Below are 25,093 nucleotides of genomic sequence, written 5' to 3'. Positions count from 1 at the left end.
TGCTCAGATACCAGCTGTAACAGAACCGACCAAATTATAAGAGATTAAGCCTAATAGTGACCATTTGCATAGTCGAACCATCACGCTTAAGCCCATATAATCCCGGTAGTCCGTGAAATCTCGAAGGATTTCAAACCACACATCGCATAACAGCCAAGATCGTAATAAGTTTAGCGGCCGCCATCCACAAGTACGTCCAGATTACAACATTCATAAATCACATCGGAGTACTTAAGTTATTACAAACCAAGTTCTTCAAGTAGCGGAAGCTTCATAGTTCGAAAATACAACACACAGGATAAGTCTGATACAGTGCCATTGTTCGGTCATTCCCTCAAAAGCAAAAGAAGAGACGGAGTGACCATCGCCCTTGGTCTAGTCATCACCCATAGCTGGGTACAGACAGAGGATGCAATAACCATAGTACATTTGACCATCTGCAAAACAACATGGGAGTAGAACCCTGAGTACAAGAAGGTACTCAGCTAGACTTACCCATCATAAACTTAAAATAAAGACTCATCAAGGATCATGAAGGCTATATAGTGGGGTAGCTGACAACCATTTTGCAAAACCGCAATATTACACTATCATAACCTACATAAGTCTTTCTTCTTTTAATTTGCCCAAGTTGAAAGTATCATTACCTATTATCTAGGTTTGCACCTGCACTATTACAAGCAACTGTAAGGCTATGATAGTACCTCATCATAGCATTCATAAACCCTTTCATTATAACCCAAGTGTTCCATAGTCCTTACTACGAGGACGAAGCTCATGTCAAGTGCTCACTATCCAGGAGCGATGGCGATTCGAATCGATTTCTAACCAGCTGGCGAGGTATTCCCCACACAAACCACACTCACTGATCAAGTGAGCTACAGGTCACCGTGTTGCACTATCCAGGACCAATTCGCGGGTTCAACAGGCACCGCCCGTACCCGAGGACCGTTCCGGCGACCGAGGTATCCAAGGTATACCAAGGTTGCGCGCCGCGCCCTCGTCGTTCTCCTCAACCATCACCAATACAGCGCGTACATCGGGCCGATTCCCGGCTCGGATAGTGCTCAGGCTTCGCGGTCGGAACGACTTATCCTTCCAGCTAAATGTGGGGCATGCGTTCAACATGACAAGAGGGCCGTCAACGATCGGTCCTTAATCGACACAGGCAGGGGCACTATGGTCAACCCACCACAAGACTCTGCCCGGTCTCCAAATTCATATCACACTTGGTCATCCTTTTCCCGAGCAACCAATGCTTAATCAAGGAGGTATCCACCTATATCTCGCAGGTGACAGGAAATCACCCGACTTCTACGGGACTAAGCAAGCTAAGCATAGACTTCGCGCCTATCTACATAGGACAAGGTAGATAAACGAGTAGGAATAACAAGGAGTACATATGCAGCAACGGTATCAGGCAACTCCTACCACTTAAATGTAGTAGTAGAACAAGTATAGTGCATCACATAAGTTAGCGAGAATAGGGAGACTTAGAATGCTCCGGGGCTTGCCTTTCTCAAAGGTGCTGGGTCGGTGATCTGGACACTCCTGCAGTTCCTCTCCGGGTTCCGGTACTTCCGGAGGTTCCTGCTCCTGAATCTCCTCTGGCTCCTCGGGTCCCACCTCGTTCTCCTGCGAGCCTGTATGGTGCAAGTATGCTCATGAGTGGAGTGCGAGATGCCCGAGTGGATGCTTGTAGGAGAGAGTACCAAAGGAGTCATGTTATGATGCATAGGTGATGCACTTGGTCATGCTTATTACAAGGTAGTCAACAACATCCAAGAACAATTAACTGAATCAAGCATCTATTGCATTCTCTTCTACAAATATTTTTCAAATGCAACCAGCAACCCCCATGATGCTTCAAAGATACACCAAACCCAACTTATTCCATTCAACCTACATACACAACCATTCATAATTTTCTTTATTCATTTCTAAGCCCATTAAAAATCACATGCAATTCTGTTCATTAATAAATTCCACAAAAATTACAGGAGACTACCAGCTAAGCATAAAGTCTACTATAAATTTTTCATGATTTTTAGATACTTATTTTGAGCCACAAAAATCACAAGATTAATTAATAAGGCAAGTAAAATCACTCTACTGTGATACAAGTGTCAAACAACAGATTTCATATTTTTACAATTTGTATAATATCATAAGAAACACCCACAAAATTTTCCAGATTTATTGCATGACCCAATTAATTATTAAAAATCATAAATCACTGCCATGCAAGCATTTAAATTACCATAAATTCATTTATACACCAAATAATATGTAACAATATTTTCTCAGTGATTAAACACACATGCAGAGCCAGTAAAACAAATGTTACATTTTTCTGAACCCTATTTTATTTACTATGCATTTTCCAAGTTTAGGAAAAACATGGATTAATTATATTCTTACAGGAAAGTTACTCAAACATGACATGCAATCATACTAGGCTATAGATCTGGAAATAAGGAACACACCAAAATTTATTTCACCATTTTTGGAGCTATATTCATCAAGATATGGATTTTTGAACATTTAAATCATTTTCTGGAAAAACTTTTAAAACGGAAAGCCACCCAAAACGCTAAGCGCACCCGGATTCAAACCCTCGGAGTCACTGACAGGCGAGACACGCGAGTCAGGGGACCCCACCTGTCATCCACCCCGTGACCCCGCGGCCAAAGATCGGCCGGAATCTCGCCGCCGGTGAGGTTTCCAGCGACACCGTGAGCACCTACGGCTTCGCGGGAACGAGACGAGTCCAGCCGTACCCTCTTTGGCACCGGACGAGCACCGGAACTACCTCGCCGTCGCGAATGGCGGACGCGGCGGCGCTGCTCGCCGTGGTCTGGCCGTTTCACGGCGGTAGAGCGTGAGCTAGTGACGGGAAAAGGTGCGCGAGGCCAAGGCGGACCCAAAGCACCTATGAACGCGAGCAGAGACAGAGAGGAGAGGGAGAACCGTGCGAGCCGAGAGGTCGCCGAAGCTCCGACTCACTCCGGTGAGCTCTAGCGGGCACGCATGGCTTACCGAGCATGGAAGAGCGCAAGCACGAGACGCGGAAGGACGAGGCGGAGCCGGTGGTGGTCGCGAAGGGGAAGGAGAGAGCCGGAGCTGGCCGGGAGGGAAGCTCCGAGCCGTCGGCGGCTATGGCGTGCGGCGGAGCGGCGAGCGCTGCGCGAGAGCGAGCAGAGAGGCGAGAGCGAGCGGTGGAGGGCGCAAATGGGAGCGGGGGCTTCGGCGGGCGCGTCCAGGGGCTCCTGGTGGCCGACCAGGGCGTCTCCACGCCGCCGCATGCCCGCCACGCGGCAGCCAGGCTCTGCCAGCGCGCCACGGCGCCACGGCGAGGCCATCCGCGCGCGCGGACGCGGGCGCGAGCGCGAGGAGGGGGAAGGGGAAGGCGCGGGCGGGCCAGGCCGGCTTCGGCCAGCGGGCCAGAAGCGAGGCCGCGGCCTGCTAGCGCCCCCTTTCCCTTTTCTATTATTTTTTTTTGATTTCTTTTCTCAAATTCTCTCATAAATTCATTTTGGCCATTTTCAAATCATTTTCACCACTTTCTCCCAAAGGCAAAGTTGTTCCAAACTAAAAACTCTATAACTTTACTTTAATAAGTAAGACCAAATTCTAAATAGAATTTGAATTACAAATTAAAACTTAGTTCTAGGTTTTTAAATAAATTCATTTTGAAAAATTTGTATAAATTCCATTTCTTAAATTCCATAGCTCCAAAAATTGCACAAAAATGTTCTTAATTCTTCTTACACATAAACCAACCTAGTTTGAATATTTCACAATTTTTGAAGCAAGCATCACATTTTTAACAAATTTAAAACTTATGAAATGATGCACATAAAATCATACTTGAAGAGAATGACATGCTTATGATGCTTATGATTGATGAGGATGCTTATGCATTGCTTTGCTAAGGCTAAGTGCATGCTTAACACCTAGGGTGTTACAAGAATGTATCTGGAGCTGGACTTAGTGTTTTAAAAGGTGCCGATAACAGTCCTATCAGCTAGACCAAAATACTGGGGTGCTCAAAAGAAAAGAGCAAGTATGTTGCCGATGAAGAATTCACATGTTCAGCAACGCCTGGATCGCTGATATATCGCGCAGGCGGATTTGGTTGGCTGCTTCTACCTCTTTGATGTCTTCATCGGCACAGCCTTCCACCGGTTTCAACTTCTTTAGCTGCAGCGCTTTACGGCCATGGACATTTCGCTCTTGCTCAAGGAGTTTGATCGCCTCAGGCAACTGGTTTTCCTCTTGTTGAGCTTGGGACAAGGCTTCTACTTGCTTGAGCTCTGCCAACATGGCTTCTCTTTTTGCTGAAAGATCAGAGATCTTGTGCTTCAGTGCATCTCCTGAGGACTTCAAGGTGCCGATGTTCTTATGCTTCTCATCGGCAAGGAGCTTCACTTTCATCATCTCCTCAGAAAGCTAAGTCTGGGCAGCTCTATCAGCAAGACGTTGGGCAGCCCTCCGGTACTGCAGCTGACGGCTCTCTAGATGTGCAGCTTGAAAGAGGATTTCTTCAGCATCGGCAGGAATTTGGTCTCTGAGGGTCTTGAACAAAGCCTTGGCCGAGTCAGAATCATCGACCAGTTGGGCTGTGTCTTGATGGAGGAGGGCTGATAATTCTTCCAACTTCACCCTGATTTCTGCCGATGTGATTCCAACTGCCCGAGAAGAGCTTGCCTCCTCACCTTCATCTTCAGAGATGTCGATGGCGAAGGAGAATAAGCTATCGGGAGAGTCCTGCTCCTGAAAAAGAGATGAAACGAATTATTCTATGGTCTGGTATTGATAAATGATACAGACAGAGATGGGGTAACTTACTTGTTTCAGAGCAATCTCTCGCCTTTGACTAGATGCTGCCGATGGAATCACAGGCTGATCGGCTAAGGTTGCCGATGGAACTATGTCGGCTGAAAGAATAACAGAGATAATCATAAGACAGAGGAAGTAGGGTCATCGGCAGTAATTTCGTAGAAAGTGTATTACCCTGAGGAGGAGCAGTACTTGTCTGGATGGAAGAAACTACCGATGCTATAATGGAACCTGCTGGATCGGTTGTTTGCTCATGCACATCAGCCGATGTGTCTTCTAGTTGAGGTCCCTCTGGTTGGAATTCTTCTACGTGAGCTTCTTCCTGCGGCTGAGGAGGAGATGGTGCCTGTTGCATCTGGACTTCTGGAGAGGAGGGGGAAGATTCCACTGGAATTGGAGACACTGGGGGAGGAGGAGGTGTTGCTGTCTTCTGGCGCTTTACTTGTGACCTGGTGCTCTTGGAGCCTTTCCTCTTCGCCTGGCTAGACTGGGGGGCATCGGCACCTGTGCTTTTTGTCCTTGCCGATGCGCCAGTGTGCTGTACCAAGGATGAAGATTCGTGAGTACAAGTGTATTAAATGGAAGAATGAAATCGGTAAAGAAATTTGAAGATTTACCTTAAAGGCTTGCACCAAAGCAGAGGCGGCAACCGATGGAGTTGTCTTTGGACGCTTGGTGGTGACCTTCTTGAGGCGTACACCTCGGTGCATTATAGCAGCCAAGGTGGGAGCATTGTTGTCGATTGAGGAGATCGGGCCTGATGGAAAAAGATCCATCGGCTTGCCGCTCCTGCTGACCGATGGGGGAACGTTATCAACCTGCAATATAATACAGAAAGTGAGTTACCGATGGAAATAAAAGTGAAAGAATTGAAACATCGGTTTGGAAATACTTACAGTATTATCGGGAACTTTGTACTGGGGGTCGATCATGCCGCGATACGTGAGAGCCGATTTGTAGAACAAATGCTCCTTCCATTCCTCCCACCATTGTTTGTACACCTGAGTAATGAAGAGGGTCGGGATCCACTCTGATAGATCTGCATCTGTATCGGCATTCGGTGGCAGTTGAGCTACTCGGGTCCACTCAAGGAGGCTGGTGATGGTCTCCCTAGGTTTTATCACATCGGCATAACAAAGTGCAATCGGAAGCTGACCAAAGGCTAGTTGACGGGCTAGTGCCGATGGGTTGTAAAACTCATAGGTTTGGGTGGAGGCTTTCCCACTACCAAAGAAGTTTACAGGTATAGCTCTAGGAGTGATCAGTGCCATCATCACATCGTGATCCTTGTTGAGGGCATCATTGAATGGATGGAAGACCAAAGGAAACATGGTAGAACTATGACAGCCTCACCAAAATTTAGAGGAGGACGAGTTGCCGATTCTTCTTCACCCAATTCATAGTCCTCGGCTATATCTCTGGGGAAGCGCTGTGTGAAGAGGTTGAACTCAAGACGCTTGTGCATATGGAGAATGAGCCACATGTTAATAAACCACCAGGGGCCTCCTAAGTTGCCGATAGGCTCACCAAGCAGAAGTTTCCTAGACACTTGGTGGAGAAGGTGATAGGCAGAGCCAAGCAGGTATCGGCCGAGGGGAAATCGGCCACCATTAGCTAATCTCTCTGCTGCCGATAGGTAGACAGAGGTTGGTCCTGCCGATCGACCACAGAACACAAATTTATCTAGCCACATGTTCAGGAAGGTGGATTGTTCCTTTATGTTGACAGGCCCCGTTCTGTGGTACTTCTGAATGTACCCCGACCAGCCGCCGATAGCGCGGGTTTCCACTTTGGCACTGGGCGTGGTGTCAAATAGGTGACTACTATCGGCAGTGGATACATCTAAGCCGGTGAGCATAAGCACATCGGCAAGAGTGGGAGAAGCAGGGCCGTGACCGAAGACAAAAGCATTAAGTGTGTCTGACCAAAAATAAGATGCAGCAATCAGTAGTGACTCATTCCTATGCATATCGGAAATGGACAACCTGATGCATTGGTCTAGTTTTCTCTCGCCCCACTGAACCTCATTTGAGTGGCTGACTCTCAAGAACCAATCCTTCCATCCCACGGTAGGACTGGGACAGGAACGGAAGGTGTCCTTCCACAGATCTAGAGAAAAATTCTCGGCTCTAAAGGGGATTCTGTTTGTTTCTGCGTTAATAAGATCGGTGGGATCTGGATCCCCTAACAGACCAAGACATTGGAGGTGTGGCTGATCGGTAGGGATGACAATTTTATTGGACAGATCCTAATGGTTTTGAAGGTAAAAAGAAGAACAAGAAAAAAGGGATGTTCAGTAAAATAAATTGCAGATGAACAGGGATATGGTAAAAGTACAAGAGGTAGGGTGATGAGCTGACCTCAGGAACAGCGAAGTTGATGGCCATCCCCTCACGTAAAGGGTGATCGAAGACTTTGAAGTTGGAGAAGAAAGGGCTTCGTTGGAGTTCTTGGAGCCCTCGAACAGCGCCACCGCCGGGAAAGTGGAGTTGGGGCTATAGAATGATGCGATGGTGAAGGAGTACCCGAGAAGGAACTATTTATAGGACAAAACGGGTAGGGGCAAATCTGACTTATCTCTTTGCCATATCCGTGAAATCCGAGGGTACTCAGGTAGATATGATAACTGTTCGCACGGTAATCAAGGGATTGTGCGGGTGATTTGACAGGAAGCGGTCATAATCCAGAGATATTTCACTGTGCGGGATCTGCTGCTCGGTCCATCGGCAACGCCTTGTAACGGTAATATTGCCGATGGGCGAATAAAGTGGAGATGACCGTTTGGGTGTTGAGATATTTTGCTGGGCGGGACTTCCTGATCGGTCCATCGGTAGCTCCTTGTAACGGTAATATTGCCGATGGGCGATTAAAGTGGAGATGTCCGTTTGGGAAGTTGAGGAATTCGAGGAATCTGCGAAAAAATCGGGCCGAGGTTGTTCAGATTTAGGCTGTCGGTTGCCAAATTGGGAGAATTAATTGCGGAAAGGCATCATTACTGCAGAGAATTTCGGAGCATTAATGATTTCATACTCCGAAATTGGGGGGCATGTGTTGACACCGTTTTTGGACACGTACCTAGGATCGGTAGAGTGTAGATCGGCAAGATAGGGCAACAGTAACTGGTCTGCAGGGGAGTTGCTGATGAGGGTGGTTGCCAATGAAGAGACAGCTGAATGTGGCTAAGTCCATGGGTGGTGATGTGTTTGTGCCGATGACCAGCATTAACCTTTGCGGATGGCTACGATGGAGAGTCGGCCGATGACGTGGAAGGAAGACTTGAAGGTTGCCGATTGGTCTATGGTGGCGTCCCAGTTTGTCACGGGGGGATAGTTTTATGTTTTCCTTAGTTATTTAGATCGTTTTGTATACGGAATCTATTTGATTTAGAATTTGAGTTCTAGTCGTGTCTGGTTGTAGCTCTTTGAGCAGGGTATAAATGTAGACCCTAGGGCCTTGTAATCGAGACATCTATCAATCAATCAAACACAAGTTTTTACTCATATTCTAGCATCTACTTTTTCAACGACTTCGTCATATTTTCCTTTTTCATTACGAGTTCTTAGGAGTTCGTCGACTTAAGCTCGGCGTATTCTCAAGTTCCGCGTGAATACTTCTTGGCCGTGGCATCCGGGCGCATCGCTGTTGTCGGGACCAAAGTATTCGAGTTATCACCTTTGCCGATAGTAAGGTCAAATCGGCTGGCACGCCTTAACGTTTAAATCGGGTACTAGCCTTTTGTGTTTGCAGATCAGCTTTTGCATCAACACGAGTCTCTTGATCCAAGGTTAGTTTCATCACTAAGTTCCAATTATCGGTACCTTTATCACGGTTAAGTTGCTTCACTCTCACTTTGTACTTATGGCTTTGTAGACTTTGGTGTCATCTGATCCTCGTACGCAACTCTTAGTCCATGAGTATCAGTAATGACATAAACCTCCATTGGTATTAGCACACTCCAAATAGAATGATAAATTGAAACAAACCAAAATACCAAGCACTTGATGTACTTATAAATGTTCCGGTCTTTAACCACTTCTTCTTCTTGTAATTCTTTAATTGGACTACCCCTCTTACAAAAAGTCAATTAGGGGACCAAGAAAGGTAGCTTGCATGTTTTCCAGACAAGTTAACTAGCATTGAAAACATCTGACATCCCAAAGAACTTTTGTGCAAGAGAACAAACAGGATTCCTAAAATTTTCTCGTGATATGAAAATACCAGCGTAGTAAAACAGGTATAACTCCTATTCTTTTAATCCCATAGAGTTGTAGCTTATACCGTTAGAAATCTTATGAAGTTCGCCACCACTTTCATATAGAAGACTTCCTTAGGTTCTGTCTTTAAACTTAGGTAAAACAGCCAAACATATTATCCATCCTGACAATGTCTCAGCAAAGGTGCAGTAACTTCTAGAATTATGTCTCAAGCTACTTAACTCATATGGAGATGATCCTTACATTTTTGAAAAAGCTTAGGAAATCCTCTACAACTTTCATATACCAAGATTTCCCAGATTCTGTTTTTAACTTGGCCGAAAATAGGGAATATCAAAACTGTCCAGACTTTGATACAGAACAGAAACATCCAAGTGTAAATATCATACCTCAGGTTCTACTAATCCAAATTAGTTCCAGCTTATACTGTTGGAAATCTTAGAAAATTGTCAACAACTCTTCTATAGAACACTTTCCCAAATTTTGTAGCTATATTTGTCTTAAACAGTAAGCAACGAAAACTGATCCAGGTTCTTGACAGCACAGTTGTATCATTTGTGATTTTTGTAACTTCCAAGCCATAACAGCTATGAGAGTGATTCTTGTGGTAAGAGAAAGATCTTGAAGTCTAGTTGTTCCCAGAAAAATTTGGTAAACTTTGCACGATCAGATCTTGACATACACCATGATTATTGCAGACTGCTCCAGAAAACAGCAAGGGATAGAAACAGGATATAACCAAACTCAACTACTTATTTCATTAATCCATATGCCTTAGGTCTATAAACTAATGAAATTGTGGAGAAATCCCACAAGATCATTGCAATCATTACAAAGATCCAAATCAAGCATAAGTATAATAACAAACCAACTAAGCACACTTCACTCAACTTGCGATACTATCGTTCTCCTCATAGAAGGGCAAAGATCCTAAAACTTATATTTTGAAGACGCAAGAAGGTGGTAAGAAAAGGTTCTAATAGCATACCAAATCAAGGAGTGAAGGTGAGAACAAGTACTTTTAAAATAAGCAACAAGGTAGAGACAAATAGCAAGGATAGGGATATAGTATGGATGAAAATACCAAGGTTTATAGAACAAGGATTTTATGACAATTCCAAAACCTTAAGATGACCAATTTCTAACTAGGCTTGCGTCCTACAGCCAGCATTCCACTGATACCACTTTGTAATACCCAATTTTAAGGACAAAACCAGATATACACTATATATGAGTTTTAGAAGTCAAATCTCACATATAGCTACAAATAAAGGGTAATATCAAAAGACAATGCATAAATATATAACGTACTTAGTATAAAAGATATAACCTTTGATAACAACCAGCGGATAGACAACTCCAAACTTCAGGTATTAACTTCTCTCTATAGGATCCAACTGACTGGTTGATCACAAGCCTAAACTTCTCCTGAGGTTTGGGGAAATCGCAAGAGTAAGTCCATGTCGAACTCCACAAGTATAGCAACTAGATTGTATAGCTCCCACAATCTCATGATCAATGTGATATAAATAATGTAAAGCAATAAACAATAAACAATGAGCATATTTAACACACAAGAATCATCATCCTTAATGTAGATGTCCCCAAGGCTGCTCCTGACCGTGAGCTCGGCTAATATACTAGTTTTAACACTCTGCAGAGGTTGTACATCTTTACCCATGAGTCATGATTTACCCTTTCGCCCGAGGCCCGTCGACCTCTTAACCCACTACCAAGGAAGGTCGGCAGGGATCACTATGAAGCCTTTCAAAAGTTCGTCTAACATGTTAGGGCCGCAAGGTTTCCTTTGCGCGCAGATATAGATGCCCCCCTTCCAAATGGCACAATGACGCGCAGCCTATACACATAAGGATAGGGGCTCGCACTATACCCAAAACGGTTCAGCCCCTCCACCCTTTCGGGTAACCTCTAACAAGCTAGAAAAGGTCTTCATACTGAGCTAAAGCCAGAGCCATTATAGCCCTCATGGTTGGACTGTTGTCCCGGGTGATCACGTACAGATAAATCATCAAGGTGCTAAAAAGTCATTTTTATCGTCTATTACTTAACATTAATCTAGTCACAGGATCATGGTCACAAAAATAAAATCCAAATGCTATACTTACCTTGATCCAATTGCTCTTGCTGATCCTTTTGGTTCTGCTGGTCTTACTAGTTGTCCAAAGCTCTGATCTTGATCACCAAAAACTGCTCTCCGTCTAAACTCGATCATCGATCACACAAACAATCGAAGAAAACATACACGAAGCAAACAAGGCTACAATTAGAACAGTACACCAAACATATAAAAACAGTATGAGAAGTTTATAAAATGATTCTACGCATCGCTACAATTTCATGGACGTAAAGATCGCGAAAATCGGAATTAAAACGAAGAAGTTATGATTTTTCTAAGATTTTATATAGATAAGTAATTAATTAATTAAAGTCACAAAATTAGAAAGTTTCAAACTGGTGAATAAAGTTTACTAACATGTAGAGCTCATTATTACGAATCCAACGCAATTTGAATGGGTCAAATCGGATTTAAAACAAAGATTTTATGAGCAAAACAAATTCAATGGCACTTCTGTAAATACTGGAAAGTGTATTTTGAACTCAGCAGGGTCGTTTTATGTTTTCAGAATCGAGAAGACGTATTCTAGGCTTTACGCAAAGGACTGCGGATTACATAATGAAAAAGGTTGGGGTTTCTTAAGCAAAACTGCCAGGCCGAAGGGGTATCCATCAATGACGGCCATTGGATCATGATTGAACGACTCAGATCAATCTGGGATTGAGAGGGGAGGGACGCCGGCGGCGGCTGGCCGGAACAGGGTCTCCCCGCGGCGGCGCCATGGGAGAGCTCGCCGGAGCTTTAGTAGACCCCTATTCCAGCCTCAGTTTTCGACGAAAATTGCGCAGGGGGATAGAGGGGGAGTTGCTGAGCTCACCAGGGGGACTCTGGAGGCCTGAGGAAAGCTTGGTGATGACTGGCAGCTCGCGACGGCGGATCGGAGGACCTGCACAAGTTCGGCGAGGATTTAAGAGCGATAGGTCACGCTAGAGAGAAAAAGGAAAGGCTCTGCGTGTTCGTCACCTCAATTCGAAGCTCGGCATAACATCGATTTCGTTGACACAGCCATGGATAGAAGGTTCCACGGAGGCGATAGTTTTCGCTCCTCGGCAAGATCCAGAGCCACGGCTGAGCAGCGGATAGGGCCTCACGACTCCATTAGATGGGAAGGAGGGGCCGCACAGGGAAGGGCTAGGGGTTTATAGCGGTTCGGTGCGTGCACGGGTAAGAAATCCCGGGAGTATCGGGATTTTTAGAATTCGGAGTAGAGTCCTGCTCGCTGCCGTCTCGAGCTAGGAGAAAGGCTCACGTGGCTGAAGCGTAGGTCCCACCAGGCAGTGACTCACGGTGCGGGGCCAACTCGTTAGCCAAGGGAGGGAGTGGGAAACGGTGCGCTGGGCTGCCTGGTCGAGCGGGCCGGTGGCTGGGCCGAGGATAGAGGGCGCACGGCTTGGCCCGAAGAGAAAAAGAAGGGGGAGGGGAGATGGGCCACGAGCTCCAACAGGGGAAAGAAAAGGAAAACAGGCCTTTAGGCCGAAAGGGAGGGAGAGGGAGTGTTTTGTTTCTTTTATATATATATATACATTTCAAAGCCATTTTAAAAAAATTAGTTCAAAATTCTTTTTAAATCATTTTGAATTTTGTGTTCACAAACGCTCATCACAGTAAATAAAATGCAAGGGCATGAGTGCACAAAAATGTTGTTACGCCCTATGATAATTTTTATTTTAATGAAAAATATTATTTTCCTATGTTTCATGAGCACAAAAAATGCAAAAAATAAATTAATTTAGCTCTATTTCTAAAGGAACAATTTTTAGGGTGTTACAACATGAGAAGAAGAACAAGAAGGAGAAGAAAGAATAGACAGAGAAGAAGATGGTCTTTAAGAAGATCAAGAAGGGTGGATCCTATGTTGTGACATGGCATAGTGATGCTTCTTCAGATGATGATTCTAGTGATGATGATAAGGCAACCAAGAAGAAGAAAGCTCTTCCAAGCATTATTATCAACAAGCCATCACTCTTCAACACTCCTTCATGCTTCATGTCCAAGGGCCACAAGGTACAATATGATGAGAGTGAAAGGGAAAATGAAAATGAATATGATAGTGACAGTGATAATGAAAATGAATTCTCTAAAGAACAACTCATGGACATGCTAGAACAAGCCGATTCTATTGTTCTTTCTAATAACAAGAAGTGCAAAGAATTGGCCAAGAATTTAAAAGCTCTTGAACAATCCTTTAATGAGCTCAATGCTAATCCTGAGAGGCTAATGGATGCCCATGAAAAGCTAAGCAAGGCCCACACCAAGCTTAAAAACCTCACTCCTTGTTGTTAGAAGAGAACAAGGAAAAGGTTGTTGTATCATGTGATGTGGGCACAACATGTGGCTTAATTAAGAAATCACCCAACCCACTTATTGTTATTGCCACTAACTCTTCTTGTTGGTCTTCACCCACCACAATCAACTCTACCTCTATTTCTAGTGTTAGTGTCACTTGTGATACCGCATTAAAGGTTGAGAATGAGACTCTCAAGAGAGAGGTGGATGAGCTCACTCACGCCCTAGGAAAAGTCTATGGTGGTGAGGCCTGCTTGATAAAGTGTTCGGGTAGCCAAAGGTTTTCTCTCAATAAAGAGGGATTAGGATACACCTCCAAGAAAGGCAAGAAGGCCTTTGCAACTCACAAGCCAAGCTTTGTGAAAAGCAATGGTCATTATTTCAATAGATGCAAGCAAGTTGGGCACCTAGAGCTTAATTGCAATAAAATGAACAAGAACAAGAAAAATGCTAATGTATCTTACATTCCTTTTGATTCTTGTTATGTGCTTACCAAGGGTGAGAAGGGTGTGCATGCTAAGTTTGTTGGTACACCAATTGTGGGTCCAAAGAAGAAGGCCATTTGGATACCAAAAAGCTTAGTCACTAACCTCTAAGGCCCCAAACAAGTATGGGTACCTAAGAAACATTGATTTGTTTTGTAGGTAAACTATAAATCTAGAAGAAGGCATTGAGTGCTTGATAGTGGGTGGACACAACACATGATTGGTGATTCAAGAATGTTCAATTCAATCAATACAAATGATGACAATGGTGTTGATAGTATCACTTTTGGTGACAATGGCAAAGGCAAGGTCAAAGGGCTCGGTAAAATTGCTATATCCAATGACTTCAGCATTTCCAATGTGCTACTAATAGGGATTGAATTTGAACTTGCTATCCATAGCTCAACTTTGTGATCTTGGTTTCAAGTGCATATTTGGAGTTGATGATGTTGAAATCATAAGTGTAGATGGCTCTAACTTGATCTTCAAAGGCTTTAGATATGAGAATCTATACTTAGTTGATTTCAATGCTAGTAGAGCTCAATTATCAACATGCTTGCTCACTAAATCTAGCATGGGTTGGTTGTGGTATAGAAGGCTTGGTCATGTTGGAATGAAGCAATTAAACTAGTCAGTCAACCATGAGCTAGTTTGAGGCTTAAAAGATGTCACATTTGAGTAAGATAAGCTTTGTAGTGCATGTCAAGCCAGAAAGCAAGTTGGCAACACTCATCCAAAGAAAAGTATTATGAGTACATGTAAGGCATTTGAGTTGTTGCACATGGACTTATTTGAACCAACCACATACACAAGCATTGGTGGAAATAAATATGGATTTGTGATAGTAGATGATTTCACAAGATATACTTGGGTATTCTTTCTTAGTGACAAGAGTGATGTTTTTGCAACTTTCAAAATTATTTGTCAAGTGAATACACAATGAGTTTGGAACAACCATCAAGAAAGTGAGAAGTGACAATGGAAGTGAATTAAAAAATTCAAGAGTTGATGAGCTTTATGATGAATTTGGCATTAGGCATCAATTTTTGGCTAAGTACACTCCACAATAAAATGGTCTTGTTGAGAGGAAAAATAGAACCTTGATTGACATGGCAAGATCAATGTTGAGTGAGTACAATGTGAGTCATTCTTTTTGGGCTGAAGCAATCAACACGGCTTGCTACTATAGCAACCAACTCTATTGTCACCCTATGATGGAGAAGACACCATATGAGCTCTTAAATGGAAGAATGCCAAATATTACATACTTTTGGGTTTTTGGTTGCAAATGCTATATATTGAAGAAAGACACTAGATTGAGTAAATTTGAAATGAAATGTGGTGAAGGTTTTTTCCTTGGTTACTCCGCTACTCGCAAAGCTTATAGAGTTTGGAATTTGGCTTGTGGTACTCTTAAAGAGGTACATGGTGTTGAGTTTGATGAAACCAATGGCTCTCAAGAGGAAGATGAAAATCTAGATGATGTTTAGAGGGACTCCATTGGTCAACGCATTGAAGAACATGGATATTGGTGATTTAAGTCCTATAGAAGTGATTGATGGTGAAGATGAGAAAAATCAAGTGCTCTCTAACTCAAATGTGCAAGCTAATGGTTCTCATGATATATCTCAAGCTAGTACATGTGGCGCTCGAGTGAAAGATCAACAAGTGGCTAGTTCATCATCTCAACCAAATGACCAACCAAGTGCAAGCAATCAAGTTCAAATACTCCAACTAACTAACATTGCAAGAGATCAACTATTAGATCATATTATTGGTGATATATCTAGAGGTGTGCAAACTAGATCAAGATTAGCATCATTTTATGAGCATTTCTCCTTGGTCTCACAATGAGCCAGATAAGATTGATGAAGCTTTGAGAGATGTTGATTGGGTAAATGCTATGCATGAATAGCTAAACAATTTTACTAGAAATCAAGTATGGGAATTAGTAGAAAGGCCTAAGGATCATTGTAACACCCTAAAATTTGCTCCATTTGAAATAGAGTTAAAATAATTAAATTATGTATTTTTGTGCTCATGAAAACATAGGAAAAATAATAATTTTCATTAAATTAAAATTTATCATAAGGCTTAGCAATATTGTTGTGCATACATGCTGATGCATAAGATTTGATGTAATGTATGCTTGTTGCTCCTTTGTGTGTTGAGAGTGAGCAAAGTTTTTAAAATGCGTTTGGTAGATCGATCTTCCTTGACCAGTACATCTTTGTCTTTATCTACAATTAGATTCCTTGTTCCTCAGCGCATGTTTTTATTAGGAGCTTCCTAAAATCATTTCTTTGTAACCAAATCACTCATTTTAGTTACTCGTTCATCAAACAATATCTACAATCTTCTTGGGATCTTTTCTAGTTTTTTTTGGAATTTGTTCCCACTTGTCTATGAGCATAATCTAATTTTTAGATGCTCCAAATTATCATATCATGAGCTCCAAATACTTAATTTGGGTTCTTTATGTTCCATAATATCTCTGAGAATTTTCCCGAATTTTCAGAGCTTTCGGAGTATTTTTTGTGGCTTAAATAATAATTCTGGATTTTTCTAGAATTATTTTATCTATGAAATTAATTAATTCCGAAAAATAATAAAACCTCTCTTCCTATTTAACACTCAAATCTCATGTGCAATAATTATAATAAATCTCAAAGACCATGTCTTTATTTATTAATGGGTTTTAATATATATTTAGGCCTATTAGTAAAGGTGGAAGGTACAACATCAATTAGTACCATATTGCTAATTGATGTAGATATGGAGATATTTCCTCTCTATATATATGTACAAACCCCTTGGGTAGAGCACACCAAGGCTACTACAAGGAAACCCCTAGTTTGGGAATCCAAGGCAGTAAAAATTGATTTTTCTTCCTCCTTTCGCTTATGCTATCTTCGACGTCTGAACCCTGCTGATCGCCACGTTCACCATACGTGGAGCTTGCCCCATCGTCCTTGCCATCATCCATCGCGATTCGCTAGAGTGGCCATCGACATTGCTGTGGACTGTACAGCGGCGACTCGGCGAGCACAGCCATCGGCCTGGCCTCGGTAACTCCAGGAGACCAAAACGCAAAGCAGCAGCCGAGTAGGTACACATACATCTGCTCTTAATCCTAACAAATCTGGCTTAGCCAAAGCTAATTAGCCTGCTGCTCCATCTAGTAAGGAACGAGCCATCCTCCAATCGAAAGCTAAACTAGCAGCTGGACTGCAGGTAGCTAGCTCAGGTATTCTGAAATATTTCACCAGTACGTGCCCAGCCAAAGGAAGGGAAGCCTAACATGGCCAAAGATGTATGTATCTAGTTTTCCTTCAACCCTCATCTTCCTTGCTAACTGTATCTAAAGTTAATCTCACAAAAGATTTTACACCTTCGATCCTGCCCGTTTTAGTTCCAAAATAGTTTGATCTTGTAACGATGAGTAAGTAATGATGTAGTTGATATGTTCCTGCCGTTGTTTTTCATAAGTTAAATATTAAAATTTATTAATAATACTAGCAACTGGTTTAATAATTAAAATCAATATAAGTTTTATTCCTTGGTAAATTATACTTATATTAGTGCGACTAGTTGTTAATAAAAAAATATATGTTTTTGAATAATAATTCGTTTAGTTTAAATATGATTTGTCTAGATGCTCTAACAAGTTTATTTCTTTTCCAAAGTGAAGTTTAAATGACTTGAATAAAATGAGATATGTTTGCAAACAAAATATGACTAATGGATTTAACTCTACTTTTCAAGTAAGATGTAAATTGACTAAATTAATATCCGCCACTTGGTTTTATAAATAAATTAAACCGAACTTATAACCTTTACTCTTATAATGAAGTAAATCTTCGTTAGTCGTTTCTTTTTCACTATAACTCTGGTTAGTGTGCGATTAGCGTGTTTTTCACATTTATGTGTTCGTAGCAAGACGTAGATTAGTTTTCAAACCTTTTTATTGTTTGGTGTAATGTTCTAATTTAGTTCTATCGTTTGCTTCATGTATGATTGTATGGATGCTTGTGTGGTGCTTTATGATCATGTCCGGTCGGTGAGCCATACATGATGAATCTAGAAGCAGTTCTTTCAAGGTTTGGACTTGAAGAAGGAGCTAAGTTTAAGGCAAGTATAGCATGGGATCATCCTTGTTTCCTAATAACTTTAATCACATAATTTATATTGCATGTGTCTCCTTGATAAGGATTTCCTAGTATTGATCTTATACCTTGTCACCTATGGTTATGCATTGGGTAGCTTATGCCAGTGCTCCACTAAACCATGATCTTGTAATTTGATTAAAGGATTATGCAATAAACATTAAAAATGACTTTTTAGCAACTTTGGATAAGAGGGCTGGAGCATTGGGCAATCTTATGGTGCTCTAGTTTCTCTCCATAAGGACTTATCTGTATCTGACCATCCGGGACATACAGTACTGGAGGGCTACATGGCTCTGGCCTTAGCTCAGTATGAGGACCTTTTCTATCTTGTTAGTGGTTACCCTTGTGGTGCAAGTGGGGGATAGCAGACCGTGGATTCCTGCGGGTGAGTCACACGGACTGACTAACGAAATCTAGCGGCCCTAACTTGTTAGACGAACCTTTGAAAGGCTTCATAGTGAACCCTGCCGGTCTTCCATGGGAGTGGGCTAAGGGGCTGATCACCTCAGGCGAAAGGGTAAATCACGACTCACAGTGAAAGTGTACAACCTCTGCAGATTATAAAACTGATATATCAGCTGTGCTCACGGTCACGAGCGGCCTTGGACCAATACAGAATAAATGAACACTAATGGCAATTCATTAATGTTATTATTGTTAATATGTTGTTTATGCTATTCTTTATTCACTTTATCTCATCATGAGTTTACTATGGGACATGACCACTTGATGCTACTCATATGCTAAAATTGTGACAACTAAAAGCTACATGCGGTTTAACCAGTGTCTAGCCTTTGAATCTCATGAACCTTATGTTATTCTTGCTGAGTACGAGATGTACTTACGCTTGCCTTTACATTTTATTTGGATAAAAATCCCGGGTGGGTAATAGATTGCAAGTTTGGAGAAGAGTTTAGGCTTGTGCTCAACCAGTCAGTTGTCCCTGTGGATTTGGAGCTTTCGCCTGAAGAACAGAGAGTCTTTCAGCTGTTTGCTATCTAAGGTTATATCTTTTATATTAAGTTCGTTATATAATAAGCATTGACTATTGATATTACCCTTATTTGTGGCTATATGTGAGATTTGACTTCCTGGGCTCACATATGGTGTGTATCTGATTTTGTTCTTAAAACCGGGTGCTACAATCATAATGTGATTGGAACCAAATGGGTCTTTCAAAACAAACAAGATCAAGATGGGACAGTGATAAGGAACAAAGCAAGATTGGTAGCACAAGGATACACACAAATTGAAGGTCTTGACCTTGATGAAACATATGCCCCAGTTGCTAGGTTGGAAGCAATTAGGATCTTGTTGGCCTATGCTTGTGCTCACAACATCAAGTTATATCAAATGGATGTGAAGAGTGCATTCTTAAATGAATATATAAATGAGTTGTTTTATGTTGAGCAATCTCCTGGTTTTGAAAACGACAAGAAGCCCAACCATGTTTACAAGTTGAGGAAAGCTTTGTATGGTTTGAAGCAAGCACCTAAAGCATGGTATGAGAGATTAAGGGATTTCTTACACTCTAAAGGGTTCATTATGGGTAAAGTTGACACCACTCTCTTCACCAAGAAGATTGGCCAGGACTTGTCTATGTTGCAAATCTTTGTTGATGGTATCATATTTGGATCAACCAATCAAGAATTTTGTGAGTTTGAAAACATGATGGCTAATGAGTTTGACATGTCAATGATTAGAGAACTTAGCTACTTCCTTGGTCTTCAAATCAAGCAAATGAAAAATGGCACATTTGTGAGTCAAGGCAAGTACATAAAAGAAATGCTCAAGAAGTTTGGAATGGATGATGCAAAGGCAATTAGCACTCCAATGGGAACAAATGGAAGCCTAGATAGTGATACAAGTGGAAACATGGTGGATCAAAAGTTTTATTGGTCTATGATTACAAGCCTACTCTATGTGATCGCATCAAGACCGAATGTGATGTTTAGTGTCTGCATGTGTGCAAGATTCCAAGCATCAACAATAGAGAGTCATTTGAAAGCAAAAAAAAAGAATATTGAGGTACTTCAAGCATACACAAAATGTTGGTTTGTGGTATCCCAAAGGTGCAAAGTGAACTTATTGGATATTCAAATTCAGACTATGCGGGATACAAAATTGAGAGAAGAAGCACATCGGGCACATGTTAACTATTGGGAAGATCACTTGTCTTATGGTCATCTAGAAAGCAAAATAGTGTTGCACTATCAACCACCGAAGGAGAGTACATTGCGGCCGGTAGTTGTTGTGCACAAATTCTATGGATGAAGGCCACATTAAAGGATTTTGGAATCAACTTTAAACAAGTGCCATTGCTATGTGACAATTAAAGTGCTATGAAACTCACCAACAATCTGGTTGAACACTCAAGAACCAAGCACATAGATGTCCGCCATCATTTCATAAGGGATCACCAACAAAAAGGGGACATTTGCATTGAGAGTATAGGCACCAATGATCAGCTTACCGATATATTCACCAAGCCACTTGATGAGAAGAGGTTTTGTAAGCTAAGAAATGAATTGAATATACTTGACTTCTCAAATATGTGTTGATGCAGCCCACTTATATGACATGCCTCTCCTTCGAGCAAAGCAAGGTAAAATTGGTTAACATGTCATTCATCCTTTGCAAAGGACTTGTCTAGTGCATCTAGTCATTCCTTACATGTCTAAGGCTCTTTCATGAAAATCAAATGAATTTGATGCTTATATGGTAACACTATTGCTTCTATGCTTGAATTGATCTAGTGGTAACATATAACATGTTTGTGGGCTTGCAATCCTAGTGTTTGATCTAGAATATGAGATATAAGTGTTTAACTCAACATTGTCAAGATAACCCTTGCAATGAGGTGTCAAAAAGCTTATCATTGGATCAAACCAAGTTAAAATCTTATGCAAGAATTCTCAATTAAACCAAATTTGGGAAAATGATCCTCACATAACATTGTTTCACACAACCTATGTAAAATTTGAGCTCACCATTTGTGGTCCTTGATGACAAAGGGGGAGAAGTACAAAGATATGGGGAGTAACTTGATAAACGAAGGGGGATCAATTAAAAATTTTGAAGCACACAAGTAGGGGGATCAAGCTCATAAACTTGTATGTTGCATTTGATGTGCATTACATATGCTTTCTTGCATAGCACTATTTTTTCGATACATGCTTATGTGATGTTTGCTAGTTGTAAAATTGATTGATGAAATGAAAAACTAGCATGTGTAGGATAATAGTTAGATGTGCCTTGCATGTTTTGTTTTTACAAGTGGTACTAGGGCCTTGTTTATAATGTTCATCTCATGAGGTATCTAGTGTTTATGTTTGCAAGAGCTATCTAACTAACCATGGTGCTAAGGATGGTGTTCAAATGGCAACTCCGATTGGTATCACGCTTCAAAGGTCCATTCTTTACACCTTAGCATCATTTGGTAGTCTTTGTCTCCTATGATTCCTATCTAAGCATATGTGCAAGCTTTCAAATCCAAACTCTTCGCACATATGTAGGGGGAGCCAATGCTACCAATTTGGGTTTATGAAACTTATCCATATCCTTTACACATGGTAAAATGCTTGGGCAAGCAACATGAACCTAAAATGATTTTATTGAATATCTTTGTGAAAAGGTTGTCATCAATTACCAAAAAGGGGGAGATTGAAAGTCCTAGTTTGGTTTTGGAAAATTGATGAAACCTATGTGTACTAACCTTTGTAATGAGTGAAATATAATGATAGGTTGGTACACACCAAGTGATGGAGCTAGATGATGGTCATGGTGATGGAGGAGACCAAAAGATGATATTCAAGTCCTCCAACTTGGAAATGAAGAAACAGGAAAACAAAATGGGCTCATGGCAAAGGTATTTTTATTAGGGTCATTTTGTTTTACCACTCAAGACACCGAGCGGGTGTGAGTGGATTTTGGATAGATAACCATACTATAAAGAGGGGAAATCTTTAATTGTAATGGTTATCTAGTGCCACTAAGTGTGAGTCTAATTTGCATATACCTAGCGCTTAGTGACATGGTGAGTAGCATGAGAAAGCCTATAAAAATGATTGTGAAATGCTAACACACATGAACATGGTGAGTCTTTTGGTGTTCTCTCGACATTAGGATGGCTTTTAGATTGAAATACTGCTTTGATCTATTTTCATTGGATTCAGTATTCATATGGATTGTATAGCCCTCTAAGTAAGCTTTCCAAAATGTTCAAGATCATCGAATTTGAAGTTCGGAGCTAGAAGTTAGCCACCTAACAAGTTTTGAGATGGTGGTGAGAATACAAGACTAGAAGTTCCGGTGCGTGACCGGAAGTTCCAGTCAGCCTGACAGGAATTTCTGGTTGGGCTGTGAGAGGTGCGCTCGCGTTTGAGAAAACACTACCGGTGTCTGACCGGAAGTTCCGGTCCATAACCAGATGTCACACCCTTATTTTAAGAACGAAATAGGATGCATAAAAGACTCATATGTGCCCCAAGAATAGTCGCACACATAAGTAGACAAATCTCAAATGTACCATTGCAGTGTTTATTACATAGCGATATAATAATTATTACATAATCCTATACAATAATGATAGTAAGAATAAATAACGCTCTCGACGGAAGCACCGCACAGGGACATTGTTGACTGGTTGACTCCAAGCCTAGTACTCATAACGATAGTCCTCATTCCAATCGTCATCATTTGTATAACCTGGGGTGTTGGGAAATTGCAAGAGTGAGCACATATCGTACTCAACAAGTATAACCAGGGGTTCATGAGGCTCAAAAAGCTGACACTGGTCTAACTGCATTTAGCTTTTATATGTAGATAGCATGTTCATATTTAGACAGCAAGTGTCAAGGTAGCATAATCAAATCCCATAACCACATGATCAATGTACACAAAAATTTAAGAATAACACATACAAACAACATAATAAACCATAATTTATCATCATTAATCATGTTCATCAGTGTCCATGTATTCCGTCAGTTTTTTGTGCCGCCTGTATTCATGGGCACGGCTAGTATACGAGATTTAACACTCTGTAGTGGTTGTACATCTTTACCCATGAGTCGTGATTTACCCTTTCTCCCGAGTTAGCTAATCTCTTAACCCCCTTCCAAGGGAGGTCGATAGGGTTCACTATGAAGCCTTTCAAAAGTTCATCTAATAAGTTAGGGCCACAAGGATTCTCGGGGGCGCACATATAGAGCCCCCATTTCAAATGGCACAATGACTCGCAGTCTATACACATAAGGACAGAGACCACACTATACCCAAAACGGAAACCCCCTCTAGCGCCCTTTCGGGTAACCTCTAACAAGCTAGATAAGGTCTTCATACTGTGCTAAAGCCAGAGCCATATAGCCCTCATGGTTCGTATGAGTTGTCCCAACTTTTGCCAAGGGATAAGTCCTTATGGAGGGTGAAGATCAATCTAGCCAAAGCTAGAGTTCTTTCCACACTTTTATATTAAGGTTGCTAGAAAGCTTATTTTATTGTTTATTGTATATCCAAATATTCTTGTTACAAGATCATCGATTATGATCAAGCACTAGCAAGAACTACCCAAATGCATATCCAAATAGGTAACAAGGAATTCAGGATAACAATCATCTATGATTTTGCTAAGGTCATCAAGGTGGACACATGCATATGATATATTGTATTAATTGTGTATAGGTAACAAGGATTATCCCAAGTTATACTTGCCTTGATCAAAGCTCTCCTGAGCCTGCTGCTAGTCGTCAAAAGCTTGGTCTTGCTCACCAATGTTCGGCTCACCGTCTACTCCCAAACATCAATCAACAACACGCAATTCAATGTAGACAATCATACACAAAGCAAACAAGCTCTAATTAGAACATTACACCAACAGTGGTAAATCAAATATAAAAGTGGATAATATTCTACGCAGCGCTACGATCACACAAACGTAAAGTTCACGAAAATCGGAATTAAAACGTAGAAGATATGAATTTTCTAAGATTTCCTATAGATAAATAAATAGTACCACAAAAATAAAATGTATCAAACTGGAGATACAATGGTACTGACACATAGATCTCGAAAAGATGAATCTAACGCATTTTCTAAGCATATGTGCAAGCTTTCAAATCGGATTTGAAATGAGCATTTTCTAAGCATTTTAAATCCAGTGGCAAACTTGTAAATACTAGAAAACGTATTTTGTTTTAAAACTGACGAAAATATGTGTTCAAGGTTGAGAAAACGTATTCAGCGGAATACGCTATGGACTGCAGGTTTCATTACCAGAATCCGCAAGTACTCTTTAGCAAATCTGGCACCGAAACGTTATTTTCTAATCTGGAGCGTTGACTCAAGATCGGACGGCTCAGGATTAACCAGGGCTGAGCACCGGCCGGCCGGCGGCTTACACGGCGGCGCCATGGCCATGCAGCCGAGCTCCTCGCCAGAGTTAGTGTCTGGAGCGATTCAGGCCGTTCTAAGCCAAACCGAAAGCACAGGGGGGAGGAGAAGGAGGCGACCTCACCTGTGCCCATAGTTCGAGCTACGGACGCGCGAACGGAGCTCGTAGCAGCAGCGGTTCGCTTTTCAATTCGGTGAGATCCAAAGTTCGCGAACCCAGAGATAGGATGACTTCCGCGGTGCAGCTGATGGAAAAAGGGTGGCGGGGGGGGGGGGTGCCAAGGACTAAATAGGCTCTGTTGGCGTTATGTGAATCAATTCCTGGAGAACCAGGATTCATCGTGTCCTACACGGTGCTGACTTGGGAAGGAAGAAGGGTAGGGGAGAGGTGACACTACCGCATGGGCCCGAGCTATCGGTGTCAGCAAGGAGGGGGTCCCGGTCGCAAGAGAGAAGATAGGAGGAGAGGAGCTGCTCTGGGCCGGATGCGCGCAGGTGGAAGCTGGGCCGCGGCTGGCCTGCTCAGCTGGGCCGAGAACTAGGTCGGATGGAAGGGAAGATAGTTGAGGG

Source organism: Sorghum bicolor, chromosome 5 (genome assembly GCF_000003195.3).
Source record: "Sorghum bicolor cultivar BTx623 chromosome 5, Sorghum_bicolor_NCBIv3, whole genome shotgun sequence".
Taxonomy (NCBI): Eukaryota; Viridiplantae; Streptophyta; class Magnoliopsida; order Poales; family Poaceae; genus Sorghum; species Sorghum bicolor.
Note: the sequence above shows the minus strand (reverse complement) of the source record.